At 35.9% G+C, this 21,770-nt stretch overlaps 1 protein-coding gene across 8 annotated transcripts in view; it reads left to right on the plus strand.

Moving 5' to 3' along the window:
- The window catches only part of Tomosyn (syntaxin-binding protein tomosyn), a 476,946-nt gene that overhangs the window by 308,789 nt on the left and 146,387 nt on the right, over positions 1 to 21,770 (plus strand). The window lies entirely within an intron of this gene.

Consider the following 21,770-nt stretch of genomic DNA (forward strand, 5'->3'; position numbering starts at 1 on the left):
ATCGATAATAATGAAAATTAATGGTTTTACTTGGAATCTAATCTGTAGCCTATTGTTCGCGTGATCCTTTGCTTTATACTCACTGGCTGTTTGTTATTACATGAAACAAAACGATGTCAGTCAACCACGGTCTGTAGCTATTCTGCAATATTTTCATGTTTCCAAATCCGATTTAATACAGCCTTGTTTCAGTCATTGCTGCCATTTATCTGTCCTTTTCTCGCAGCACGTTTGGAATCATTTGAGTTTTGTGTTGGGCTTCGAGTTAGTCTTTAGACATAACTTGAGATTTTTTCGCTGTTGGCTAAACCATATTACGACCTAGGTACTCTTAAACATAAAGAACCTTTCGTTTGAATCATTTGATATTCGTCGTCTGATAAAAATACAACCGCTGAACTTCCAAAATTGTAAGTCAATTGCACTTGTATTAAGACCGCCTGCCATTTATTAAAATAGCAAATAAAATAAATAAATAATTAAGAAAATTATAAACTACACTTTCTTTCAGACAAAATAAATATTTCTTTCAAATGAAATTGACATTTTTCTTTAAACAGTTAATTTAAAAAAATGTTAAATTTGATTGGAAAAGTTTAATCGATTCCCTCACCCCTTAAAAAAAAGTAATTTTTACTTTATTTTCATTTTAATTATTTTCCCTAATTGAAAAGAGTTGAATGTTCTTGTTTTCATTTTTTCGTTTTGATTATTTTCCTGTTGGTACTTACACTTTACCAAATTCATATCATGTGTTCAATTTCTCACAGTTTTGATGCATACAAAAACGCAGAACACAATTTTGTATGAAGTATTGCGAGAATTTATTGAATAATTTTGGCCCTCAAACCTATTGCAAACTCGTCAAATTGTGAATTTTATTGATCTAGAATAGTTGCTTATTGATCTCTGGATCGATAGCTAGTCCTGAACTAGTCCAGTTGCTTATTGTGGCTGGCTGTAGCTCCGCCCCCTTTGGATTTCATTTATGCTACGAGTATTTCAGTAAATAATATAATTTTTGTTTTAATTATTTTGATTGTTATTATAGAGTCATTTACTTTGTTATTTCACATCATATCATGTTAAAATAACAACATACGAGTATATGGCCAAAATGTTGTTGGACGCACAGAGCTGGGATAAAGTAGTTTCATTTATCCGTTCTTGCTTCCAGCTCGCAGGTTTTTTTTAATTTTGTTTATATTCCATAATGGTTTCGAACATTCATCTATTTTTAGAGTTTTTTTTGACATGAATACGTCTTTAAATTTGCTATCATATGGAGGCAATCCAAAAAAACCTATAATGATAACAAAATCGGGGGGATACAGTTTGGCATTATAGTTTCGAATCTATCGTCTACATAGAAAATTAAATTAGACCACTGGATAGCTAAAGAATCAAAGAATTCATTACGATAAGCGAGTACTGTGACGCATCGCGCGCGGTGGAGGGAGAAGGGCCGCCATTATGAGATCATTTTGCTGCCTATCGAGATTTGCAATTAGTATAACTTTTGACTCGGAGAAGCTACGATGTTCGTTTAAGTTTTAATCGTCAGCTGTCGTCACAATCTATCGATTGTATATAAAACATTAGTGTAAAATAGTGACAGTGAATATAAAACGGTGTTAGAATAAAAAAGTATTATCAAAAATATATAATGTCGGCCTATACGCGTCGAAAAGCGAAAACCAAATACAGAGAACGTATACGGTTGGAAAGGGCTTCTCAAGAACAATCGAATTGTAATAATAAAACACCATATGACCGAGTCAAGCTGTGCCGGGAACGTAAAAGAATGAATGCGGCCGAGCAGATCAACGACGGTGTCAGTACATCTGCCCAGCTGGGCTGGTTGAAATTATGCAAGTGGATGATGAAATCGCTTCTAAATCGACAACGGACTGTATAGGCATAGATTGTGTTCGATCGTCGTTTATGAAGACACATTGGGCAGCAGCTAGTGCACGTTTCACTACGACGTTTTTCAACAATCCATTCGGATATAAGTGTGATGTAAATGATTGTCTATGGTTTCTGCGCTCATTGAAGCTAACAAAAGAAAAACACTTACCGCTGCTTTTTGTTTCCTTGATTTCATCCTAAATACATAAATAAAAATATTTTATATAAAAAATATAAACCCGTTACGTAAACGTACTCACGTACAACACACGGACGTGCCCATACATGGCACAGCCACAGGTTTTTTTTTTTCCTAAATTTGGATAATTTTCTCAATATTAAATTGAATGGCATAAATTAATCCACTTTCTATGATTAATCCAAAGTTTTCTATCTTTTAATGGATAAAACTGGAGCAGTTTGCTTATAATTCGATATAATTTTCTTGCTTTATACAGGTAAAATATATAAAGCAAAATGTTTTAATTGAAAATATACCCTTTTCTTTTGATAAATAACCCAGAAAGCGCTGACACTAAGTGAGTGAGCTTTGAAAGAGATACTTCAGTTTGTGTTTAGAACTTTATACAACTGTACACTCAGTGGAAAGCTAAACTTGTGCAAAATTTTACTTCTATTGATTCACTTTCACAGCTTCCAGAATAACTTATACAATTTAAAGTTTTGTACAACTGAATAAATACCGGTAAAACTTCAAAGTAAAAACTTATTTCCATTTAAGACCCCAGTTTTTTTTTTTTAATTTACATTTCAGATATAATTTATGTTTTATTCTCTAAAGTGAGAATATAATGCGTAGGTTTTCAGCGTAGATACGGTTGGTAATTTTATAAAAGTGACGTAGCGCGTAACTTACTGATATGCAAGACTACCTTCATTAAGCTGTTTAAACGAATAAGAAATAAGGATTTAAAAAAGTAAATAAAAATGAAAATAATCTGAAATAGTTATTTATTTAACAAGTGGGTTTGCACGCACGAGCGAGCGAAGCGATGCGAGTGCAAGTGCAAATTGCCGAGTGTGAGGAAAATACTTTACACTAGAGTTAAATGTTATATTTTTTCTGCAACCATTTATTAACTAATAAAATTAAAAGTTTCATTTTTACAGTCTACAAAAAGTAATTTATTTATTATAAACATTTATTGTTATATTACAATTATTTACATTACTTACGTATTTACATTACTTATTACATTTTCTGCTGTTTCTTTTATTGATGGAGAAGTGATTTCTACACAGGAATCACTAGAATCCATTTTAAATTTCTATAAGGTAACACTATAACCTTTTTAACTGTTATAATTAAAAATATCTAATTATTTATTAAAGTATTATTTTTATTTCTATATTCCTTTCAATTTTTATTTTATTTTTTAATATTCGTTTTTTAATTATTTAGTTACGTTAAATAAGCTTATTAAAGTTTTACAGAAAATATTTATGTTAATAACAAAACTTCTTATATCAAGGAAGCACAATAAAGTTTTTCCACACACTAGTGCGGAAAGTGACACTAATGGGAATTTCCCCCCACTAGTGTGGGAAGTTGGGCATTACACAGCTGATTTTAATTGAGTAATGAGAATTTCCCTACATGGTTGCAGAAAAATAGAATTTCTTTCTCTTAGTTGAAGTTGCAAAGTGTATGAGCGGAACGAGGTAAATGTTACTTTTACCCAGCTCTCCGTGAGTTTTTGTGGGTAAAATGCCGTTTGAGCATGCGCACCACAATGATTCTCTTCTTGTTTCTGATTGGCCATTGCAGTTCCAGTTCCATAGAAGTTTGAGCTTTTCCATAGAACCTCAGTTAGGTTTTCTTGTTAAAAAAAATTAAATCACGTTCTGCAGTTATTATTTTTTAAGATTAACTTGTTATGATTCATTATTTTTCAGGGTTTTTTTGCACTGTGACCTTGAAGTAGATCTGTTGTGACCCCCCGCAAATGCCTTATGAGACCTTGCCGCTCCTGTGGTGATAAAAACAATATTCCCATGTACTGAAGGGAAGTTAGAGGAGCAAAAGACGGAGCCGAAGGCAAGAGATTCTTCCCATTACTCTTTCTAGATTTAGTTTTTGAAAAGGCGGGACGGAACCTATGCCCCACGGCACCGTAGTCTCAAGAGGCTTATTGTGCCTTCCGCTTTAGGATCTAGTAGATGAAACCTCTCCTTCTAAAAAGGTTGAGGCCTTGCCCTACAGTTCCTTCTGCGCTCCAATAGGCCTGGCCTCAAAGTTCCAAAGATATCGTAGCGCGGCCGCTCAAGTGAGAGGCCGTCTCCTCCTTTTCCTGGCACAATCTGCACAACGGTTCCTACCTTGTAAGCCCTATCTTGTGCAGGTGCTTTCTGAACCTGCCGTGCCCAGTGAAAAGGCCTGTAATCAGAGTAATCTGATTTTTGCCCAACCAAGAGTCTCTTTGGTTCTTTGTTTACACAGCAAGGGCATAACACTCTTGCCGTGTTCTCTCCAGATCCAATCTCTGAGAGCCTCACGAACTGCACCCTTGGTGATCCCCAGGACTGGTTCCGGACAAATGATTCCCATATGGCCCAGCACCAATTCCAATCAAACTTTATTGTGCCGGGCCAATTGTTCTAGGGCCTTTCTACATTACCCTTTCTAAATGTACTATCTCCAACAAGAGAATTCAAGGTAATATTCCACTCTGACCCCCCTCGTAACTACCCACGCTACCCAGAATGCTCCAAGCCTCCAAAACTCACATCAAATCTTTTGAGAAGTTTGTATCTCCAGTAAGTTTTAGGAAGAGTACCGGGGAATGGCGGTATTTTGGTCTAGTATATTAATACCTAAAAGTTTTATACCTTTCTCAGATTTCCAAAATTGTCTTCCAAATTGAGATTTTTCTTTGGTGTTGACTCCCCGAAACCTAATAACCACTCAGGGACCTGGGAAATCCCCAGTGATTGGAGGAGCTGGCAGATTGAAATTGGAATCCCTAGCGCCAGATCCTTCCTCACTTCGTGTTAAATTTAATCCCAATATTTGATTAATACCACATCTTAATTATCACTGAAATAATTTCATGTAAATTTACTGTTACATTTATAATATGATTTGATATGTGAAGTAGTAATTACTTCAAAATGCAAAATGATAGTAAAGTGAACAGTTAGTGCAAGATGGTAACTTCAAGAGATTAGATTTAAATTTATAGAAATACATAAAAAATAATTTTTCCTTTTATTTATTTTTCAAAGTTTGATTTTAAAATTGTATTTTCTCTGAAGAGAAAAAGTTTTTCATTCCATTTAAGGAGGTTTCCAAAGTATCTTTACCTACTTCTTGTATATGATGAAGGCTTTATTAAAAAAGTTGGAACTACTAAACATTTTTTATTTCATCATTTTCCTTATTTTGTCGTTTCCGTTTCCTTTTTTCTTTCAAAGAATAAGTTACAAACACTTCAGTCGGTTGATTGCGTCACTAGAGTGAGTTTTTTCACATTGACTTTAGAAGGAAAATGTTCAACTGTCTTTGAGCGGATATAGGGTTTTTTTATATATATATAGTGGGGAAATTGTGTAGTGTGTTGTGATAAAGTAATAGGAGAAAAGAAGTAGAAAAAAACGTATGAGGAGAACATGGCTTTTTTGACGTAGTGAATGTGTCTGTTTGTCGGTCTATCTCGGTAAGGAAGGGCTAAATGAACTGGAGCTTTGCGATTGGTGTGTCTGGGTTGTAGCCATGGACAGCTATTCCATGGATTTACTGTCTTTTTTTTTTATAAAGTTTTTATTTTTCTGTCTTTATACTTTGAATCACTTTCTTATCTTATATGCTTTAAATGAAAATCTTTTTTTTTTCTTTTCTTTTTGTTTTTCCTTTTCCTTTTGTTTTTCCTTCTTATTTATTAAGGAACATATACTTTATTAAATAACACAACTTGCATCCTTTTTTTGGACATTAATGTAATAAATTATTCTACGCATCATTTCAATCGATGTACAGGGTGGGGCAAAAGGGATGAACCGGTTTTAAAGGGATGTAAAACAAAACAATTCAACTTACAGAAATTATGTTTATATTGTTTAATTCAGTACAGAATCTAGTTTTTTACATAAAGTTTGAAAGATGATATCACGTAGGTGGCGGCCGTCAGCCACGATGCACTCTTGAAGGCGAATTCTGAAGTTTTCAACCGCTCTTCTGCACATTTCGATGGGTATTGCCGTAACTTCCTCTCTGATTCTGTCCTTTAGTTCTTCCTGGGTATGTGGACGATGTTTAAAAACTTTTTCCTTTATGTACCCCCCCCAAAAAAAAATCACAAATGCTCAAATCTGGTGAGCGCCGCAGGCCACTCCACGTCACCCCTCAAAGAGACGAGGCGCTGGGGGAACACTTGCCTCAATCTCACCATTGAAATCCTAGCAGTGTGGGATGTAGCCCCGTCCTGTTGGAACCAGATGTCTCCCAGATTAGTTGCTTCACTCAATTCTTCCAGCTCAGGTTCAAAAAACTCTTCCAACATTGTCACATAGCGCTCAGCGGTGACAGTGACGGTTCGCCCGTTATCCTCGAAAAAGTAAGGACCAATAATCCCAAATTGGGATACCGCTGAGCTGTAAAAAACTAGATTCTGTACTGAATTAAACAATATGAACATAATTTCTGTAAGTTGAATTGTTTTTGTTTTACATCCCTTTAAAACCGGTTCATACCTTTTGCCCTACCCTGTACTTCTTTGATAGAAAATTACTACATTTATCAGTATTGCGTAATTTTGATTTTTTATATTTCAAATGTTCTCTTAATTAAAATAAATCCAAGTAAGAAAAAGGAGATACAGGAAATGAAAGAAGAGAAAAGTCCAAAGGATTGTAGAAGAACAGAACAATCCCATCCCAATGGCAGCTAACTCCTCATTACCCCCATTGTTGAACTTTGTCTTTTAATTAATTTTTTGTGTTCCATTTTTCTTATGACCTAGGTATTACGTTTCTTGTAGCCCAATATATCAAATACGATTTCTGTTACTGACGTTCGTTGTCGTTAAAAAAAAATTTCTGTCCTCCAGCCATTGGCTTCACCGCTTTCTAGCTAGAAGCTAATAATTTTAAACAGCTTACGGGGAATAAAGTAGACCATAATATAGAAGTACAATTTGTGTTCGTTAGGAAATTATTTAGATTTTAAGGCGCCACGGTAGCCGAGCGGTTAGAGGCATGATCTGCAAGCTAGTATGTATTAGTGGTACTGGATTCGATTCCCGGTCTATGCCCTGGATTTTATTTAATGTTTAATATGAGAACTTTGTAGTAAAGTATATATCGTGTCCGTCCATAATGCCTAATTGGGAGTTGTACGTTGAAAAAAATGCAGGGTGCGGCGCCAAAATCTGGATAAAATACAAATTGAGATTCCCGCCTTTCTGTACCAATGGTAGATGTCGCGCGATTAGCGTTCATATAGCTTGACGGATATACTAAACCATCATAACCTCTAAACAGTCACAATGTTGAAACCAAGCGCGGAATATAACCGCAGAGCCGCGATTATCAAAGGTGTTCGCGCTGGGCGCTCGGCGACAGAAATAATTCGATTCTTCGGGTACCCGAGATCGAATGTGCATGATGTCATCGCGAAGTATAATGAGTCGGAGAAGTCCAACAAAGGTTTCACACTCGAAGGGGCGCGTTGTCAGGACGCCCGACATCATTCAACGGGCTCCAGGAACTGATTTTTGAAGATCCAGGGCAGTTGATCCGAAAATTGTCGTCGGTTGTTGATGTGAGCGAAAAAACTATGCGTCGAATCGTCGAGAAGGACCTCTGCTATAAGTCTTACACAATTAGAGTGAAACAGATGCTTACCGAAGTCACCAGGACAAAGCGAGTTGAACGCTGCAATCTGCTTTTGTGTTCCTTAAGAAACAGTGCTGACGGACGACTCAGGTATTTTTCTGAAGAGAAAATTTTTACTGTTATTGCGAAAATCAATCGAAGGAATGGCCGCTGGCTCGCCCACGACCCTGAAGATGTCCCCATTGTTGCGAGAACGAAATTCGCTGCGAATGTTCACATTCTAGGAGTTGTGTCCAGTGAGGGTGATGTCATGCCTCCGCATTTCTTCAACAACGGGGAAAATTTTACAAAAGAAGTTTATTTACGTGTTCTGCCAAATGTAGAGAAAGCCGTGGATGGACACTGCGTCGCCTGGAAAGCCGCATGACGCCCACTCAAGTCATTTGGCGCAAAATTGGCTGTCGGACAACGTCGATATGTTTTGGTCGAAAGAATACTGGCCTCCCAACGTCCCAGATTTGAATCCTTTGGACTACTACGTATGGAGCGTAGTTGAAAGGGTCACTAACAGGTCCAGACATCCAAACGTCGCATCATTGAGAGCCGCTATTGAAGCGGCATTCGCCGATAAGGACCATGACACATTAAAGCACGCCTGCACATGCTTCAGACCGAGAATGGAGGCGGTCATTCAAGGTAGCGGGGGATCTATTGAGTAAATGTGTTCTTTATGACCTTGTGGATAATTTGGATAAAAAAAAATTCGTTTTTGTAATCAAAACTATGTTTGGAAAAAATGAATATTTTGTCAGGATTTTGGGGCCGCACCCTATAGGCATTACTGTACTTTACTTTTTTTTTTAATTATAGATTTTAGGCAATTTTTCAGAATTGTTTGAATAAAGTAGTATTAGTTGTCAAACACAACGTCTCCTGAGTTCACTCATATTGCCAGTCCGTTTAATCGGCTTTCTACCGCAATGTTTCCTGGTTTGTTGTGCTCCTTTACAAAATACTGAAAGAGCATCCACTCCTTAGTGGAAAAGCTGGACGAACAGGAAAGCCTTTTTCATCGCCAGAATGAAAGCTGCAGTTTCCTTTGAAACTTGTGAGACGGCAATGTTTCTTAGTTCTCGACCCAAAAGAAGCACAGTTTCATTTCTTCCTGTTGGATGAAATTTTGGATGAAAATTCCAACTATGCTTCTAGGCTCTCGAAGGAGTAAAAACAGTAGGATGATGATTGCATTCGGGGCAAAATGGAGAATAATTGTAGCAGTTTAATAATAGTGCATCACTATGGTCCCCTTGCTGAATGATAGCTTTTCTGTTATCCCAATGCCAAGGTGTCTCCTTTTACAGAAATCCCTTCACAGAGATAAGATGGTAATAAGCACAGACTCATCACATCCACCACACGTGTTGTAGTTCTTGGGAGAACGAGCTGACCAATAGCAAAATGTCTATCTGTACTCATTTGGCAAATACTTGAGACCGACCTAGATTACCTTGTTGGAAGAAGCCATCATCAGCTTGCTGTCCCCAACAGAAGATCAAAATTGTTTTTTTTTGGTAATGTATCGATATGTATTAGGTCCGGAGGTGAAAAGCAATGCCAATGGCGCTCCATCCCGTAACAACAGAATTCTTTGAAAATATCAGACCTTAGTGGATCTTTTTTTACAAAAATACGAGCATCATTTGTAGTGTACAATTGTTAGATTAAATAGAACTTCATTCAAATCGCCCTTATAGATAATTCGAGTAATTTACAGTTGCAGGTACTTCGTGAAATGCGTAAATACATTATCAAGGTGGTTTAGAGAAGATTTAACGATATCGGCAAATCGGTTAAACGATAATTGACTGGTTTTTTTATGGCATGTAATGATACTGGAGTGACCATTACTGGGTTGAATCTAGCTTTAAGGGCTTATCTTTATGTAAATCGGCTTATTCAAACATTATTCCGTAAATTCCAAGCGGTTTAAAGCTATTCTAGTATGTGTAACAATATTTACGATTAAATACGCTAAATATGGTTGTAACACAAAGATCCTTTTTATTAAATAATATAACAAAAGAATATCTTATAAAATGGAAGAGAAAAAAAGTTTTTAGTTTACGCAGGTTCACAATACTTGCATTGATAGTAATTCCAGTTGGGATTCATTTTGAAGACTCACTCGTGAAGATGATCCGAATCCTAACTTCTTTTTTTTTGTTGTTGTTGTGCAAGGAGAGAGTTGTTGATAAATAAACTAGGAAAGATCCTCATTATAAGACTCAGGAGTCATTCCATGTCAAATCAACACAAAAAAAGACCATTTTTGACCTCACCATCTCGGATTTTCTTAAAATTTGGCACATGTGTGCTATTGGTATAGACTTGGAAAAATATGAAATTTTACTGTGATATGTCAACTGGTTTATGAGTTACAGGGATGTAAAGTTGCCAAAAATGGGCTGAAAAACAGGGAACCCTGTGTTTTTGAATTACTGTGGAAGCTTTCCTAATTGAGCTACAGACTTGGGATTGGTGTCATTTTATAGCATATATGATGCCCTTTCCTGTGATATGCGACACCATATGGATTAGGATAAATAAAGTTTATTAAATTTAAATTTAAAACTTAAATTTTAAATTTTTTAAAAAGTACATATTTTAAAATTTTAAAATTAATTTCATGAATAGCTAGTAGTGTTATGAATCACTGGGAAAAATATTAATTTGGGACGACAATGGCTTCATTGTTAAAAACATTTAAGACTAAAGCTCCTTTTCATGGAAAATATATTTTAATAAAATTAAAGTGATAAATAAATTGAAAATAGTAATAATGAATCAATGAATCAAAATTAATAATTATTAAGATTTAAAATATTGATTTTGAAATCATTTTTAGAATTAATAATTATGATTACAGTAATTAATCATTTTAATTATTATATATTATTTTAATGAAATTATGCAGTTAATCAAATTATACAAAAATAATTCAATTCAATATCTTTGTTCAAGAACAGTCTTCTTTGGCTGAGATAACAAACAGCCTCTTTAAGTTGTTTTAAGTCAGCAAAGGGCCTTGTGATGGCGTAGGGGGATTCGGAAAAGAGACTGGCAGCTCGTGCCAGTTTGCAACGACCCTATGAAAATCAAATCCAAACTTCACTACAACTTTTTGAGTGGGCAGTAGAAAACATCACCAACATAGACTTTGCATATTCAACCCACGAAGACTGTTGAATCTGAGTGTTTTTTAAAAAATCGGTTTGCTCAAGCATTGGCTATTAAAGGAACACAGCAATACCATGCTTTCATTCCCAGAAGTAAATCCAAAATATTGGTTAAAAACTTTTCTATGAACTCAGAAGCTTGCGAAATGGAAGTTTCAAAATTCCCTGATAATCTAAAATTAGCCGACAAATCAGGTTGTATCAGTGTAGTCTATAAAGAAACTGGTGGCTTGGCATGGATATGCTTTAGAGAAGAACTTGAACTTTGAAGAACTTGATGAAGTAAAAGTAACTTTTCTTCATCCAGCTGGACCCTCTAAATCATCTGGTACCCAAGAAATGCCGATATTCTTTGGGTCTCAGTAGTGGATGTTTTGATAAAAATTGATCCTGTGACTCTGACTGGAAGAACTTACATATGTCCTACTAGAAAGTGATGCATGTCGAACAAATGAAGCCTTTTCAAGCTTTCAAGTTTTGCTTGTTGTATATATGTACAGTTGCAGAAATAAAGTAAAAATAAAAAAAAAAAAAAAAAAAATTTCAAGCTTAAAATAATAAAGAGATCCTATTACTTAACAGTATGTTTTACTTTGGCCTTACTTCGTATTAGTGGAATTATTATTAGCATTATTGTATTAACATGAATTCAGAGTTGAATTAATCGGATTGGAGCTTTAGTCTTAAATTTTTTTAACAATAAAGCCATTGTCGTCCCAAATTAATATTTTGCCCAGTGATTCATAACACTACTAGCTATTCATGGAATTAATTTTAAAATTTTAAAATATGTACTTTTTAAAAAAATTAAAATTTGAATTTAACAAACTTTATTTATCCTAACCTATATGGTGTCGCATATCACAGGAAAGGGCATTATATATGCTATAAAATGACACCAATCCCAAGTCTGTGGCTCAATTAGGAAAGCTTCCACAGTAATTCAAAAACACGGGGTTCCCTGTTTTTCAGCCCATTTTTGGCAACTTTACAGCCCTGTAACTCATAAACCAGTTGACATATCACAGTAAAATTTCATATTTTTCCAAGTCTATACCAATAGTAGACATGTGCCAAATTTCAAGAAAATCCAAGATGGTGAGGTTCAGACCCCGTGTTGATTTGACATGGAATGACCCTCAGGTCAAAATTTTTCCCATGATGGAATAATCAAGGAGCACAATAATGTGATCATTTAGTCGCAGGAAAGCGTGAAATTGAACTCCTTTCTTCCTGCGCCAGGATAATGGAGTGAAGAGGCGTAACTCATCAGCTGGTCTTCTTTCTTACCGAGCTCCCAATTATTCAGTTTGTTTTTATAATTTATTGTAGACAGTTGGCCGCATTCGTACTCCTCTACTACTGAAAAACATTAAAAATTAATCATATCTGTGACCACCGTGATTCTAAGTTGGACAGTAGTCAAGTTACTATTAAATTATAGTGGCTAGTAAAGAAGTCGAAAGAAAATCAACAGTCTGAAGTCCAGTATTTAGGCAACAATATTTAAGCCTAAATTATTTAAACATAAAATATTTACTTCAGCTATTAGCTGGTAACACGTGCCTTGTATCCACTATTACAGGGTGAACCAGTAAGTATTGTCCATAGGCCTACTGTGTGTAGTACATCTAAAGTGGAGTTCAATGACGTATTGGCCAACTTCATATTTTCCACTGTTCTTGAGTGACGTCACTTTAATTTTTTTTTTCTAAAATCATTGCTTTTTTTTGCAATAAAAACGTTATTACTCAGAAAGTTTTAGTCCGAATTCGATTCTGATGACTCGGTTAGAAAGTCAGATAAATTTTCGTAAAATTGATACCATTTTGAAGCATAAGTTATTCTCCAAACAGCCTCAATCTTTCTCCGGAAACTGGGAAAATAAAATTAATCGAAATTTTTTAAGAAAACTCATTAGGCCCTTATGTGATCTTTATCAGACCTAGGTGCTGGCACTTTTTATAAAAAGTTTCCTTGTCTAATGGGCTTTCAAACGGTATATCATTTTCCAGGATTCCTTTTATCTTCGTACGAGAAATTTCGTTTGTTTTTGCAAGAAAACGTGTTCATAAGCACTCAACAGTGTTAGTATATCAAGTTGTTTAATTCATTGAAAACTCTTTCTAGATGGACCAGTAGTCCAATTTTAAAGTAGATTGTCTTAAAATAAGAAATAAGGAAGAATATATTGTTAAAATAACAAAGGTTACAAATTACACTTTAAAAATTTACTCCTGATCTCTCTAAATGTAAAAAGGTTAGCTCAGTTGGTAGCGCGGTGGGCTAACAAGCCGGAGATCATGGGTTCAAATCCAGGCGTAAAGAGTTGCCCTTTTTCTTTCTAGGAGCCTTTACAGCTCACAATTCCGTTGATGAATATCTTTAAGATCTTTAACATTCCGTTGATGAATAATCTTTAACATTATCCAGAGGCCGGCAGTACATTGCGAAGGCGCCTGAGATTTGAACACACCTTTGACAAAAACAAATAAATTAATAAATAATAATAAAGCAGTTTATGAGTTGGATCTTTAATAAATAAATGGTTTGGTGCACACAGTGATGCTTTATAAATTTGTATAAGAAAGAATTATTACTGGTCGTGGATCCTTTTTAAGAATTCTTTGTTGCGGACATAAAGAAATCCTCTGGTGTATTTAACAGGGATTGCAAGCAAGTGGAGATGAATAAAAGAAAAGCTTGTAAGTTTTCCTCTCATTCTTTTTCTTCAATTCGGAGTTTCCCTGAGGCTGGGTACCACTCTCATTGTAGTGTATATCCCAACGTTTTTCCTTTCAGCAAAGAAAGAACTTTTATACAACTATTTCCTTGCCTTGCTTTCCACTGCCACTATACTCTGTCTGACACAATCTCTTCCGGTATATCCCCGTTTTTTTTTTATAGATGTAAATCAGTCCCTTTACCTACCAGTCTATCACCTTGCAATTTTCTTTACAATTCTCCAGCTCACTTGGCATCTCTTACCTTCCTTCTCTTTCTCTACTAAGAGGGAGGTGTCGTAATCGTTTGGTTTTTCCAGTGTACGACTCGAATCATGGTCATTCCGATCCTAATTACTCGCCAGTAGACCCTTTAAGGCTTGGACACACAGAACGCGGTCTACCGCCACGGGCTAGTCTTTGTCGCGACGGCAAGCGATCTGGTAGTACAAAATTACAGATTTCAAAGTGAATGCCTTGCCACCTTTGATTAAAAATGAGTGAAGAAATTGAAATTTTTATAGAAAATGTGCGCAAATACAGAATTTTGTTTGATAATTCACGTGGGCATTATAAAAATGTTTTAAAAAAAAACCTATCTTCATGTGACTCCAGTTCGATACATAAGCGGTGGTATTCCCCTAATTGTTCTCTTCTGTTATTGATTTCATGCACCCAACTTTGTCTCTTCTTCTTTTTGCTTTGCAAAGCTAATATCAGAAGGAGTTGCTCTTCGTCCAAGCTCATACTCAATATATAAAAATTAAAACAAAGAACAAGAAAACGCTCTACTGCTTCTCAAGAAGAAAGCGGCCAAACTGGGACCGCTCTAACAAAGATATCGTGTCCTGAGTGACGTCCCCATATCGTAAACCACCGCAACGACCGCTGTGGATCGTTGCCCGCCGCGACAGACCGCTTTCCATGTGCCCAAGGCCTTTATTCTTCACATGTACCAATTAATGGAAGAAAGTTCTTGGTTCAAATCCAGACTCGCTACAGATAGATTTTATCTTCCTAGAAACCATTACAGCTCACTCACTCTCCGGTTGTAGATATTGCTGACTTTTAGCTAGTGAACATTGCCCTAACGCTGTACAAATCAAGCTTTTCTATGTAGAATAGATCCTGCAGGTAGGCTTAAAGTTCTATGTATACGCTTGTTAATTGTTGCCACGAAAGTAAAAAGTTCTTGAATAATTTTTCAGTCTGAGCAATGTAGTTGTAGTTCTTTCATTTTATGTTGCAGATATGAGTAATGCTGCTAATATGTGCAGCGATGTTCTAATATTAGGTAAAATATTGTCTTTTTAATTCATGGGAGCACTTAAAATGCGTGTGACATCTTTCATATTCATCTTTTTCAGCTTAATAAAATTTGGGCACAATTATTGAATGCTCTTTAAATCGTTTTAGTTGTACTAATACTAAAGAGTGAAATGCGTTCATAGATTCATGGGACACAAGTTTTTCAGGATCTAGTAGTTGCAGTGAGTGATTGGAAATCCAATCAAAATGGATTTTACAAATCTTTATACTTTCTTTTTTGCCTTTTTTTGGCATTGGCTTTCGCCATACAGCCAGCATCGTCTAGGTGCTTATCACTGGAATATCACTCACTCTCCATTCTTACTTATAAATACATTCGCTTCACACATTCATCCCTCTACTATATCCAACTATTTACATAAACTACAGCTAATAGATGTATCAGTACTCTATATTCCTGTCATCCTTATAGCTTAACCGAAATTAAAATCACGTAATCCTTCTCTAATCATTTTCTTCCATTCATTCTAATCGGCTATAACTTTTAAATACATTCATATTTCATTGCTAGCTCTGCTATAGATTTAAGCACAGAGATGTTAGTGAAGAATATTATGTCTTCGTAGCGAAATGGTGCATCTAACTACCTATATACATATGTCGTCAAACATTCGTTTCCTTTCTACCACATAACATGGACATATCATTATTATACAAATTTTTATGCAGGACTTCACGCCATCGCAATAGCGTTAGAAGAGGTAGCTAAAAGGGACTTTTGCAAGACTGCTTTACTTGTGGATTCCCAAGCAGCTATTTCAGCAGTAACCGGCTATGATGATAAAGACGACATCATTATAAAGAAATGCAGGGCTCTCATAGATAGGTTACTTTCGCAAGGGAAGCAAGTTGTACTGCAGTGGATCCCGAGTCATGTTGGACTCCAGGGCAATGAAGAAGCTGACAGATTGGCAAAAGAGGGGGCGAATCAAGTTCATTTCGAGGCCCCGCTGACGCTTAGAACTGCTAAGAGAGAGATCCGGCTCCGATTTCGATCGAAGATGGCCGAAGAACAAAGGGGAAAAGCACAAGGGAAGCAGTGGGAGGTGCTTGAAAATATCAAAGGAAGACTCCCCACCGATCTGCCTAGATCAACAGCTGTGGCATGCTTTAGATTATTGACGGGGCATGATTACCTTCAGAAGCATCTCCACCGAATTGGCATTAAGGACAACAGTATCTGTGTGCTTTGTGTTGGAGATGTTATGAACGGTCCGCACCTGCTAGCATGCTCTCAACTGCAGGATGTCCGGGACAATATGCCCACGGACCCACACAAAAAAAATAGTATTTTATATTGAGCTGCCAGACGTCGCATGGCCGTAGTAGCCATTGACCGTGAAGGCGTAGGGTAAAAAAAAAAAAAAAAAAAAAAAAAAAAAAAAAAAAAAAAAATTATACGTTTCAAATCCCCCTCCTCATTGCAATCTACGCAAAGAGGAGAGGATCTATCTTTATACCTTTAAGTAGTCTTGTCTTTTACCTGTTACATTGGCGTGTAAAAAGTAATTTAGAGAACTCTTGGTAACAATTCTGATTCATTTTTATCTCCTGCGTTTTAAATTCCACAATCTCTGATCAAACTTTTACCTGATAAATATTTTTTTTGTTGCCACAGTTAATACAAAATTTTAGCGAAAGAAAATATTTGTATTATTATTGTTATATTAGTACTTAAAACAATAACAGTGTCTGCTAATTTTTGTTCTATAATTTTACTGACAACCAATGTTAGCAAAAGAGAAAAATTACACGGAATTGTAACGCCATCTAGTGTTTTAGAAAGTTGTTTTAACCCTTCGCAACATGAATTTTTTATTTTGTTTCAAAACATTACTGAACAAACTCTCAAAGCTGTACTTTAGCTGCGAAAATATGTTTAACAGTTTCACAACCAATTTGATGTTGTTTTTGTATTTTTAATTACTTTTTCTAACTCAACTTTTTTGGCTTCAACATGCATCTCCATTACTAAACTATAGAAGTGAAAAAGCGTCTATTTTTTTTTTTTTTTTAAACTTCCTTAGTTTAAAGTTAAGAGCAGAATTTCAAAGTGGTAGACAGCAGAGAATTTATTGCACTTTTTATTTGCAAGATTTACTTGATCTGGCCAGCTAGATATCAGCTGTGTTTCGTAATTCTTGTCAGGATGGTTTATATTTTTCTTAAGAAAAGTCTTTTAATTACATAGTAGACTCATTCTTCTTCTAAGAAGTTTAAAGGTCTTGCTAAACGTAGCAATTCCCTACGAATTTTCTAGTTCGACGGATACAATATCAAATGAATTCGTTATTTAAAAAATGTTATACATTTAAAATAGTTTGATATTTTAAAAACAGTCATATTCCGTAATATCATACGAGGGTCGTTTGAAAAGTCCGTGCAAAAATAAAAACTACTTAATTTTTTGGGGTAAACCTTTTTTATTTTTCAACATAGTCTCCTTTTAGGCTTATACACTTCGTCCAACGCTGCTCTAGTTTGTTGATCCCTTCCGAATAATAGGATTTGTCCAAGTCTGAAAAATAGCCATTCGTTTCTGCAATCACCTCCTCATTTGAATAAAATCTTTTTCCCGCCAGCAATTTCTTCATATTGGGGAACAAATAGTAGTCCGAGGGAGCCAAGTCTGGAGAATAGGGGGGATGTGAAACGAGTTGAAACCCTATTTCCATTAATTTTGCGACCACAACTGCTGAGGTGTGAGCTGGTGCGTTGTCGTGATGGAAAAGGACTTTTTTGTGGGCCAATCGTGGGCGTTTTTCTTGCAGCTCGGTTTTCAAACGGTCCAATAACGATGAATAATATGCACCTGTAATAGTTTTACCCTTTTCCAGATAGTCGATGAGGATTATTCCTTGCGAATCCCCAAAAACGGTCTTCGCCTTTTTTGGCGCAGATTCCCTCTTGGTAACCCATTGTTTAGATTGTTCTTTGGTCTCAGGAGTGTAGTGATGTATCCATGTTTCATCCACAGTGCGAAACGACGCTTAAAGTGCTGCGGATTCTTCTGGAACAGCTGCAAACCGTCCTTGCAACACTTCACACGATTTCGTTTTTGGTCAAGCGTGAGCAATCGCGGCACCCATCTTGCGGATAGCTTTGTCATGTCCAAATGTTGATGCAAAATATTATGTACCCGTTCATTCGAGATGCCCACAGCACTAGCAATCTCACGCACCTTAACTCTTCTGTCATCCATCACCATATCATGGATTTTATCAATGATTTCTGGAGTAGTAACCTCAACAGGGCGTCCAGAACGTTCAGCGTCACTTGTGCCCATATGGCCACTCCAAAAATTTTGAAACCACTTATAAACTGTTCTAATCGAAGGTGCAGAGTCACCATAATGTTTATCAAGCTTCTTTTTCTTATCAGGCGTTTTGCCTTTCATAAAGTAGTGTTTAATCAACACACGAAATTCTTTTTCGTCCATTTTTTGAAAATCACTCGACTTCCTCGATTCAAACGAATGCCAAACACAAAGAAATAGACCGATCTGGCTGAAACTTGGTGTGTGTTCTTCCAAGAGATGCTACTAACTAAACATAACCTCGATACGCGCCAGTAGTGCTATCTCTCTGACTTTGCACGGACTTTTCAAACGACCCTCGTATATCTCCCCTAAATGCGCTGAGTCGTCATTCGGTAAAAGTTATGTATCAGATTACTATAAATTTCTTCACTTATTAGACAAGCTTTAATTTTCTTTTATAACATTTGAATAAAGTATCAAAAAGTGGCTATAATAATTTATGAAATAGCTTAAACTCATTTTTAACTTATATTTAAGAGCTGTAGGAGAGGTAGAAAATGGTGAAAAATCCAGCACTGGCTGCCTTGCTTAGGGTACGTTCACAACGGAGCTGTGAGCCATAGATGATAGAATTAAATATTTCATTTTTCTGCTAGCTGAACTCCAGTATCGGAGCCTTAAATTTGACTGCTGTTCAAAATACCTCTGTTTTACAAGACATTTGGTGAAAACCTGCATTATTATTTGTTATTATTTTATTATTTACTTTTAAACAATATTTTGTTTTTTAAATCGTGCTTACATTTACTTTCATGTGTATTTATTTGTTTTTTCTCAATAAAACCATTACCTACTTACCCTTAGGTAATTTACTCTTAAGTAATCAGTAGTTTTTCTTTTATGATTATAGGATTTCCATGACAATTTTTCCGTTTTCTTAATTTTGACCTTATTTTTTCTGGGTGGATCCATCCTCACATATTCAAAAAAACCGACCCGGATAATTTCTAAGTTCCTTATATAAATGGTGAAATTCACCCAAAGTACTTCGTTTTTTATTTATGGGATGTACATGATATTTTCTAAAGCGTTTTTTCTTTAAAATATACCATTTCGTGGCTGCTGAACATAAAAACTCTTCTTCACTACTCGGACATGTTGCATGTTGAGCAACTAATCAGCGATTATATTTTACTCTATCAGTTATCATCTCTGTTAACATCTATACTCACAGTTCCGTTGTGAACGTACCCTTACTGAGCTCTCTGTTGATTTTCTTTTGTACTTTGTTAACAGAAACATTGTCTTTTTAAGACTAAGTGCAAAACTTAACTCATTTGTCTCCTCTAAAGATAAAATCATTCCTGCTAGTTGTAAATCTTCAGCTTGATTCTTGAGACTGGTTCTAGATTTTGAGCCTTGCGGTGACTGCTGTGCTTATTTCCTCTTGTTTTCTTCTCTATTTTAACTAAGAATGTTTGGTTTGTCAGAGAATGAAATCTCAATAGTTGTTAGATTTGTTGGGTGTCAACTGTTTTTATGTTTGAAAATTAGACGACTAAGTTTTATTTAACCGCAATCTTTCGCTACAAATTGATAGATCATAATTTGCATATCACTTTATTTCATTCGTCTCTTCGAAATTAGTTGGCATTTTTCGATTGTTTCGTTATAGTTTAATTAAAATCATAGTAAAGAAAATTGAAAAATACCATATCAAAAATAGTTTCAAGACTAATTTTGGAGAAATTTAGTCTCAAATTTAATTGATCTCTTGATTTAATATTATTCATTTTTCATAGCATCATTAATGCTACATCCAAAATTGAATTAGTTTTGCTAACAATTTCCTGAATTGCTGTCAAGAAATTTAAGGTTATTTACATTTCTCTGTTAATTTGAAATTTTGCTTCCAAAGTGAAGCCTGTCCACATGATGATCTTTCATGTTCATCTTGTATTTTATTAATCCGATATTCGGGGGACTTCGTTAAAAGTAGTTTAATATGATGAAATTGAAAAAATTTCTTACGGGCAAAGCCTGACTGAATAAAATGATCACGTTATTGCTCTCGATACAATATCAACTTCGATATTTCTCTCTCAACATCAGGTATTGAATACTTCTTACTTTGTTTTTGATATAATATATTGGTATTCAAACTTTAGTGGAAACCTTGATATTGAGTTTAAATTTCTTTTTGTAAAAAAGATTAGAATTTTACTTGTTTTAGTTTTAGTTTGTCACTTATTTAAATAAAAAGTAAAGTAATCGCCTATTTTTTCAGGCCGGGCTTAACGTCCAACTACCAATTAGGTGTCGTGGACGGAGGCGACTAGCAAACATACTTTACTGTAAATTTCTTTTATTAACCATTAAATAAAATCCAAGGCCTAAAGACCGGGAATCGAACCCAGTACCACAATACATACAGGTCTCTCCTGTATTAGCTTTACAGGGTCTCGCCTCTAACTGCTCGGGTACCGTGGCGTCTACTTATTAAAATACTATCAGGTCTTCATTGGAAATATTTGGCAACATAGATTGATGTACATAATTTGTAAATGACTATGTTTATTTGGCTCTCGAGAAAATGGTGGAAATTTTCAGGTTGTTTCCTTGTAATTTGTGCGAAGGGAAGGGATTAGCTATGAGGTTAGCATACTGGACTCCCACGCGGAGATCCCGGGTTCGAATCCAGCAGCTGACCCTTAGATTTTCTCTTTCTAGGAGCTTCTTACAGCTCACTGTCCGGTGATGGACAGTGTTGTCTGTAACGAGAGAACACTGTCCGGAGGCCGGCAGTGCACTGGAAAAAGCTCCGGGCGCTAATGACCTCAGCTGTTGATGCGCCAAAAAAAAAAAAAAAAAAAAAATTGTGCGAAATACGTCCTGAGGAAAATTTCTCCGAAGTCTAAGTTTATAGTATTTACTCTCAGACGAAAAATCCTACCTCCTGTCATCTTGAACCAAACTCCTATACCAGCTGTGGACAAAGTACGCTACCATGGACTGCACCTAGACAAACGGTTGACATGGAATCCCCATACTAGACTGAAAAGACAAGAAACTAACCAATGCTACAAACTTCTCGCCAGACTACTTGACAAACGTTCGAAACTTAACCTACATAACAAAAGGCTCTTATATCTAATGTTACTGCGACCTATTTGGTCATACGGCATCGAAGTATGGGGATCGACTAAGCGTTCCAACTCACTACGCCTCCAGGCATTACAGTCAAAAATACTTCGAAAACTTCTTAACGCTCCGTTCTATGTATCTAACCTCACACTATCCATAATGACCTCAAAATTCCTTTCATTACAGATCTTGCTAACACTCGTTTCTTCAAATTTCATTCCTCTACAGCAGCTCATCCTAACCCTCTCATAGAACACCTATCTTCCTCCACATTACCAGGTAATCCTCTAAGGAGATTGAAGAGAAGATGGCCTCATGATCTTCTCTTATCGTGAGAGCAAAGCACGTTACTGGAGTGACACCACTGGGTGCCTT

This window comes from Rhodnius prolixus, unplaced genomic scaffold, assembly GCF_049639745.1.
Source record: "Rhodnius prolixus isolate KJV_2025 unplaced genomic scaffold, Rpr scaffold_3, whole genome shotgun sequence".
NCBI lineage: Eukaryota > Metazoa > Arthropoda > Insecta > Hemiptera > Reduviidae > Rhodnius > Rhodnius prolixus.